The sequence below is a fragment of the Juglans microcarpa x Juglans regia genome, chromosome 7D (genome assembly GCF_004785595.1).
Source record: "Juglans microcarpa x Juglans regia isolate MS1-56 chromosome 7D, Jm3101_v1.0, whole genome shotgun sequence".
In the NCBI taxonomy this organism is placed as follows: Eukaryota; Viridiplantae; Streptophyta; class Magnoliopsida; order Fagales; family Juglandaceae; genus Juglans; species Juglans microcarpa x Juglans regia.
The window spans coordinates 19,042,118-19,051,236 of NC_054606.1; positions in this window are offsets into that span (position 1 = coordinate 19,042,118).

Here is a 9,119-nt window from a genome sequence, read left to right on the forward strand (position 1 = left end):
CTCCATCTTCAGGGGGAGTATTATAGAAAAGGTTATTAGAGGGTATTGTTGTAAAAACAAAAAAAGGAAATAAACACTTGTGCTTTATTTTACTAGCATATAAATACTTGTAAATGTAACTGTAACAGTGCAACTGAGACAAATTCAATTAACGAGAATTTTTTCTTTTTCTTCTCAATCACTAAATTCTCTCCTTTCTCTCTCTATAAGTTCGATAATATCTTCGGATTTTTTCCCTTTCTTGGGCATGGCAATCCAAGTTTTGTCACATACTCTACACCAAGGGTTAGGGTCTTCTTGGACTCCTTCACACTTGGAGGATGTGATAGGCTTCAACGTGTTCAATGTTATTGCAAGTAAATGTGTCAACTCCTCGAATTTCTCTGCTTTTTTTTTAACAAATTTTATCCGTACATTAATTCAATAAAAATAGTCTAGTACAAGTTTTCCTCAATCCTAGAATTCACGAAATGCCTAATTTTTAGGCTGGACAAATGTACACATCTAGAAAATTTTTTTAAAAGATCAACTCCAAGCCATATTAATAAACTCTGCCAAAATCTAGATCTTGGAAGGATTTCTTTTTACCAAATATATATAGGAAGAGGAGGGGTGTTGTTTTTTTATGTTTAAAGAACCAACAAGGCTTTCTCTCTTTGACGAATATACATTGAGGAAATCATTTTAGAGGGGGTAGTGTTGCCCCCATGTTGACGAGCATTGTCCTTTCCCAGCAATGGTGGTTTAGACTAACAGTCTGATGCTATCTCCATGTCAGGGAGTTCAAGCTTGAAGTCTCACTCTGCCCCACTATTAGTGGCTTAGATATAGAGTTCACATTATAACAATGATTTAGTTTGTTGTAGAAAAAAAGTGCGTCAACATTGAGCTACAAAAAGCTTTGTGCTACCATTTCAACCGTCATCTCCAGCGAAATGTCCATCATTCTTGACATACACCATCATGGTCTCCATCTTCTTGTAGACATCTTTAGCTTGGCAGCCTTCATCACCACCCCCTTCAACTTGACCACGACATTGATCTCAACCTCAACCTTTGCATTGGCGTGAGCATTTGCTACGCATACGTTAATCCAAAAAATTGTTGTTGAAGTTCATTCTCCAGTTCAAAATCAATAGATTCTTCTTTATTGTGACAACAAGAAGTGTCCAACCATAAGAAACTCCTCCTCGAGCTTCTATCATCTCGAGGCCGGTTGGGAACTTTACCTGTAACACCCAGTTCCAACACCAAGCCCAAGCCAAGCACGAGTTCTGTAAATTTTTTTTGGTTAATATGTATAGGAAGCCCACTTGGGATTTATAGAGTAATTATGGGACAGACTACGGGTCCAAAATTTATTTTGGTGGGATGTGGATTCTTTTAGGGTTGATAATTAGATTAAAATCATTTAATATTTTAAAACCCAAGTGGAATCTAGTTATTTGGGAATTGGCCCAAATAATTTATGGGACAAGTTCGATTATTTTTAGAAGTTGAGTCGAGGTCCAAAACTTACAGAAAGGTCCAAACCATGTACGTCCAAAATCCTAGCTCGTGAGAACAAGTCCTGACTCCATGCCCATGCACGCCTCAATGCCATGCACGTCTCCATCCCACTAGAGTTCACGGCATGGTGTATATATATACCCATTTAATCTGCATATTCATGCAAACCTATATTTGTTTCTCTTTTCCAAGCTAAGGTTGTTGCAGACTTGAGTTTTCAGTGAAACTCCTCCTCCACGTAGCTGCCGCCTCCTTTCCTCAACCCTTGTTGCACAGAAGAACAGCCTCCCAAGGAAGCAAGCAGTTGCCTTGAAAGACGACCCCTCCACAATGAAGTTGCAACAAGTTGATACCATTTGAAAGTTAAAACGCTGCAAACAGAGCATACCAGTGTCTGCAGCTACAAAATTACCATCACAACCTACTACAGTGCACCACCCACGGTCAGCGAAGGAAAAACACCACCACGGGTAGCACCAACATAATCCAAACTTGGAAAACAACCATCTCTAACCACATTGCACCATCGTTACAGCAAACTCTCTCTCCTCTCTCAATTTCTATGCTAATAGTTTTATGGCGTCCTCGTTGTCCCCACTAGGTCTGTTAGACCCCCACGTCAAGTTGCCTCTAGAGATGCCGCACATGCCCTAGTCATGGTGGGGACATGCACCTTGGCTAGCCCACAAGCATGCCTTGGCTCGTAGCGTGACATGCACGGGGCGCCTAGCATGCATGCATACCTTGGCCTGCGCGATGGCACACACGGGGCACCCAGCATGCATGCATACGTTGGCCTGCGCGATGGCACACACGGGGCACCCAGCATGCTGGCCAGTGAGGTTAGTGAGCGCCTGCCCATGCGTGCAGTCATGCACTACGCGCCCAAGGAGCGCGGCATTGCACACTCATGTGCACGCCACCGAGGTTAGTGGCATGCCTCACCAGCATGCCATCCAGTGCACGGCTCTAGCCCGTGCCTTGCAGGCTAGGCCAGCGGCATGCCCACCAGGCATGCCATCCAGCGCATGGCTCTAGCCCATGCCTTGCAGCCTCAACGCCCAAGCCACCAGCTTGGGCCATGCAGAGTTAGCGCCTAGGCCACCAGCCATGGCCATGCAGCGCACACACATGGCTAACCATCAGCAAGCCTTGCCGCACCACCTAGCCATGGACTAGCCCGAAGACCACCATGCACCAACCTAGCCCACCATGGGCCCATGCATGCCACAGCCAAGCTTGGTCCATGCCACTATCATGTTTATTTATTTTATTTGATTTATTTATTTATTTTCAATGGACCTATTGGGCGTTTCCAAATTGTATTGCTTATAAATAGGACTCCATTCACTTGCCTTAGAATCTTTTGGCAAATTCCTAAAGGGAAGACTATTGTTTGAGAGATCATAAACTGTGCCTTTGCACTTGGACTTTTTGGGTGAAATTCATGAATCCCAAAGAGAGAATCACACTTGGCAATTCTTTGAATAAATGTGATTCATTTATCTTGACCACCATTGTTCTAGAATCAAGCAAGTGAGGAATGGGCTTTCGGTCATGTCAAGGAGATCCTAGGCATGGAGATCATAGTGTTTAGGGACTAGACCGAAGTTTCTAACATTAATTGGTACGTTCATTGAGAGGATTCTTGTTTGGTGAATTTTGAGAAGTTTTCACTTTTCCAAGAGGTAAACGACGCATTAACCCAAAAATTTTGTGAATTGGTTGGGGGAGACCCTCATTGGATCCTATTTATTTTCTGTTGATTTACGAAGTTTAGGGGTTGTGGTGGAGGACGAAGTAGTGCTCTTGAAGGGATCGACCACCCTTGAAGGTGGAGGATCCAAGGTTGGACAATTGTTGTGCAAGAGGGGTTGCCCATCCACAAAGGTGGACAACTCAAGGTTGGACTTGTGAGCCCTTTCTACCGTCCATAGAGGAGTGCATGTTGCTGTCCAAAGCTACACCAACCAGAAATTTCAGTATGCAAGACTAGTTTGCAAAGGTTTCAAGAGGTTAGTTTGCAAGTGCCATGTCTACAAGCAATTAAGAAGCCGAGTTGAACAAGAGTTCCAATCGGGAACGGATTGGGGTGCTTGAGGAGCACAATGCTATAGTCATGGACATTCTAAGTGAGGTCAACACCACTATGGCCGAACTTAGGATGGCTTTGAATGTAGAAGGACCATGGAGACTATGAGAAGAGAAACACATGAGAGTATTGAAAGAATTGAAAGAAGACTTGTTGAAGGCCAAGCCCCACGGCATGAGACCAATGGACAAAGGCAAGATACTTTTGTGGATGGTGTTGAAACAAGTGTGACCGAATCTATGTATGAACCACCAAGAGTAGAGTTGAGAAGAGGTGGACGTGTTGAACATGATGATGTTGCGGTTGAAAGATGGATTCATGGTGGAAGCCACCATGGAAGCCCGAGCATTAGAGGAAGACATCAAGATGTGAGGCATGAGATGCTAATTTATGAAGATGGCCATGAGGCCGATTATGGTTATGAAGATGAGAGGCTTTTGGGCCATGAAAACCGTGAGGGTAGAGGACACCATTACCATGATAGAAATGGAGGCAATCATGGAAGAAGATTTGATGAGTTCCATGAAGAAAGAAGGGGAAACCGGGCTAATGACCGGGGACCCAAGAGGCCTAAGGTGGACTTCCATAAGTTCAATGGGAGAGATCCATATAAATGGCTTGACAAGGTGGATCACTACTTCGACACTTATGAGGTGCCGAGGAGAGAAAGAGTGTCTACGACATGTTTTTACTTGGAAGGAAAAGCAAGCAAGTGGTGGAGATGGATTAGAGATCAATATGAGAAGGATGAGAATAGATTGGGGTGGACCGCATTTGAAAATGAATTTTTACTACAATTTGGCCCTTCGCCCACCATTAATCATTATGGGCAATTGGCTAAATTGAAGCAAGAAGGAAAAGTCCACCACTACATTGAGGAATTTCGGCAATTACAAACCCTTGTGAGAGGATGGTCCGAAGAGGCAATTGCGGGTACATTCATTGATGACTTGAAGCCTTGGTTAGCCAAGGAAATTAAGTTGAAGCAACCTACAAGAATTCAAGAGGTGATGAGGATGGCAGAGATCCTTGAAGAAAGTAACACCATGGAGAGAAAGTTTTCCAAGGATGTGGGGAGTAAAGCCTCAAAAACTTTGCAGACCAAATCACCTTGGAAAAGTAGAGTGGAGGTGGATGTTTCTAAACCTAAGCCATATGAGGTTAAGAAACTTTCTAGAGAGGAAGTTCAAGAGAGGATCAAGAAGGGATTGTGCTTCAAATGTGGAGACAAGTGGAGCAAGGAGCACTCTTGCAGATCGGGTAAAGCCTTTGTGATAATTGAAGATGATGAACATGAGGAATCTTCAAGTCATGAATCCGAACATGAAGAGGCCAAACCTAGTGATGAGGAGGAGGATGCCGAGTTGCCTCTAAATGCCATGTCCGGGGTTCAAAAGCCCACTTCTATGAGGGTCATGGCATGGATAGGCAAGTTTGAGGTTACCTTATTGGTTGATAGTGGCTCAACCTACAATTTTATCAATTACAACATTGTCACCAAAGTCGGATTGAAGCCGAGCACTATTAAACCATTTGAAGTAAGGGTTGCCAATGGAGACAAGCTAAGATGTGAAGGCCTTGTAAGAGAGGTCAAGATGAATGTCCAAGGGTTGAGAATTGTTGTGGATTTACATGTTTTATCACTAGTGGGACTAGATGTTGTCTTGGGCAATGCTTGGCTTAGAGGCATTGGTAAAGTTGTGAATGACTATGATAAAATGACCATAGAATTTAGGATTGGGTCCAAGAAGAAGTTGTGGATAGCTTTGACATCCAAATAAGTAAAGTCTTGTGAGGCTATGATGTTTGAAAGATTGTGCAAGGGTGGAGCTAGTTGCTTTGCCATCATTCTAGCAAAGCAAGAGACACTTTTTGAGGTTGAAAAGAGTGAAGAGGGGAGCAAGAAGGAAGACTTGTCCTTGCTGCCCGTAGAGGTCCAAGAGGTCTTGAGAGACCATTGGAGGGTCCTAGAGGTGCCAACCACTTTGCCACTGACTAGGCCATTTGATCATCGCATTGCCTTGGTGGATGAGAATAAACCGGTTAATGTTCCTCCATACCGGTATGCTCACTTTCAAAAAGAAGAAATTGAGAGGCAAGTTGAGAAAATGTTGAAGAGAGGTTTGATAAGGTCTAGTACTAGTCATTTTTCTTCACCGATATTGTTGGTGAGAAAGAAGGATGAAACTTGACAGTTTTGTACCGATTATAGAGCATTGAATGAAGCTACCATCAATGATAGATTTCCCATATCTACCGTTGATGAAGTATTGGATGAGTTGCATGGGGCTAGTATGAGGGAAGAAGATGTGCACAAAACGGCTATTAGAACTCACAATGGCCACTTTGAGTACCTTGTTATGCCATTTGGGTTGTGTAATGCTCCGTCAACTTTCCAAGTGGCTACTATCTTCAAGCCGTTGTTGAGAAAATTTGTGTTGATTTTCTTTGATGACATATTGGTGTATTCCAAGACCGTGGAAGATCAAAAGCTACACTTGAAGATTGTAATGAAGATCCTTGAAGAACATCATTTTTTCATTAAGGCATCCAAATGTGCCTTCATGGAAAAAGAGCTTGAGTATTTGGGACATTTTATTTCAGGAGAAGGAGTGAAGGTTGACCTAAGGAAGATTGAAGCTGTGGTGGATTGGCCATTGCCTATTGATGTTTCGGCCTCAAGGGAATTCTTAGGCTTGACCGGTTACTATAGGAGATTTGTCAAGCAATATGGATTGATTTCTAAACCTCTCACTTCTTTGTTAAAAAAATATAATTTTGAATGGACACAAGAGGCTAGAGAAGCCTTTGATGAGTTGAAAAGGGCAATGACTACAACTCCCGTGTTGGCTTTGCCAAACTTTGAGAAGCCTTTTGAGGTCTACATCGATGTTAGTGGTGAGGGGATAGGGGCTGTTTTGGTTCAAGAAAAAAGACCAATAGCCTTTATTTCCAAACCACTTGGTCCTATGAAGAAAGCTTGGAGCACATATACTAGGGAGATGCTTGTGGTTGTGCATGCTGTGAAGGTGTGGAGACCTTATTTGTTGGGAAGGAAGTTCACTATTATCACGGATCAACAAGTATTAAGGCACTTACTCCAACAAAAGATAGTGACACCCGAGCAACAAAAGTTCTTAGTGAAGTTGTTTGGTTTTGAGTATGACATTATTTACCAACTGGGTGAAGAAAACAAGGTGGTGGATGCTCTTAGTAAAAGAGATGGAAGTTCATTGTTGTGGCAAGTTCATGATGAAGATGAAGCTAGTTTGATGGCCTTGAGTGGGGCCGAATGGAGAATATGGGACAAGATAAGGAAAGCCACAAAGTTAGATGCAAGAGCAATAGAGATTGTGGAGCTTTTAGAAGCTTAAGGAGATGGAGTCATCGGGTTCAAGGTAAGAGATGGCCTCATTTACTACAAGGATTATGTTTATGTTCCCAATGTACCTAATTTGAGAAGAGAGATTCTTGAACACTTCCATCATAGTAAAGAGGGTGGACATTCGGGGTGGTTGAGGACTTACATAAGGGTGAAACATTTTTTCTATTAGGAAGACAAAAAGAAGGTCGTGAAGAAGTTTGTAGTCGAATGTGATGTGTGCCAAAAGTCTAAGTATGAGACAAGACCTCCATCCGGGTTACTACAACCTCTTCCTCTTCCTAATTTGATTTGGGAAGATTTAAGCATGGATTTTGTTGAAGGGCTTCCTATTAGTGGTGGTTTTGAAGTAATTCTTGTTGTGGTTGATAGATTGAGCAAGTATGGGCACTTCATTCCACTTACTCACCCAAACACGGTCAAGAGTGTGGCCAAAGCTTTTGTTGATCATGTTGTGAAGCTTCACGGGTTTCCCAAGAGCATTGTCACGGATAAGGATAAAGTGTTTATGAGATCCTTTTGGAAGGAATTGTTTGAGCTCCAAGGGAGCAAGTTGAAGGTTAGTTCATCATATCACCCACAAATCGATGGGCAAACTGAAGTGGTTAATAGAACACTTGAGTAATATTGAGGTGCTTTCACCATGAAGAACAAAGAAAGTGGGGTGATTATTTGTCTTAGGCCGAGTATTGGTACAACACTTCATTCCATGCTTCCATACAACGAAGCTCATTTGAGGTTGTCTATGGAAGACCACCACCAATATTGGTGAACTATAAGAGGGGCACGACTAAGAATGATGAAGTTGAAAAAGAATTGCTAACTAGGGATGAGGTCCTAGTGAAGGTGAAAAAGGAGCTTGCTAAAGCTCAACAAATAATGAAAAAGTACTATGATGAGGGTAGAAGAATGGTTGCTTTCGAAGTGGGAGACTGTGTATTTAAAGCTTCAACCATTTGGCCAAATGACATTGAGAAAGAAGCTTAACTTGAAGTTGGTCAAGAAGTACTATGGACCTTTTAAGGTGCTTGAGAGGTTGGGTGAAGTGGCATATGGGTTGGAACTTCCTCCAAGTTCCAAACTACATCCGGTGTTCTATGTAACCGTGCTAAAGAAGAGGATTGGTGACCCAAGTCTGATTGTGGAAGAGCTACCCAAGTTTGATGAAGAAGGGCATATGCTCTTACAACCAAAGGAGGCTCTTAACGATAGGGTTATTCCAAGAGGAAGAAAGAGGCAAAGTGTGTAGCAAGTTTTGATCAAGTGGGGTAAAGCTCCAAGAGAAGAGGCTACTTGGGAAGATTATGATGATAAAAGGGAGAGATTTCCTGAATTTATCTTTGAGGGCAAGGATATACTTGAAGAGAGGGGGATTGTTATACCCCCACGTCGAGTTGTCTCTTGAGATGCCGCACATGCCCTAGTCATGGTGGGGACATGCACCTTGGCTAGCCCACAAGCATGCCATGGTTCGTGGGGTGGCACACATGGGGCACCCAGCATGCCAGCCAGCGAGGTTAGAGAGCTCCTGCCCATGCGTCCAGTCATGAGCTCAACACTGAGCCGCTCGTCCATGTGAGCGGCAGCGTGCAGTGCGCTCATGCACGTTTCAGTGCGCAGGCCCATGCTCACACTTATGGGCTGCGTGGGCCTGCGCGCGCCCATGTGTCGCAAGGGCATGCGCCGCACAGCCACCCTAGCCAACGCGCGTGCACGCACAGCCCCTACCGGACGCTAGCTTGGTTAGTGGCATGCCATCCAGCGCACGGCCCATACAGCCCGTGCCTTGCAGGCTAGGCTAGTTGCATGCCCACCAAGCATGCCATCCAGATCATGGCTCTAGCCCATGCCTTGCAGCCTCAACGCCCAAGCCACCAGCTTAGGCCATGCAGAGTCAGCGCCTAGGCCACCAGCCTGGGCCATGCAGCGAACACACATGGCTCACCATCAGCAAGCCATGGCGCACCACGTAGCCATGGACCAACCCGAAGACCACCATGCACCAACCTAACCCACCATGGGCCCATGCATGCCCCGGCCAAGCTTGGTCCATGCCACTATCATATTTATTTATTTAATTTGATTTATTTATTTATTTTCAAGGGACTTATTGGGGGTTTCCAAATTGTATTGCTT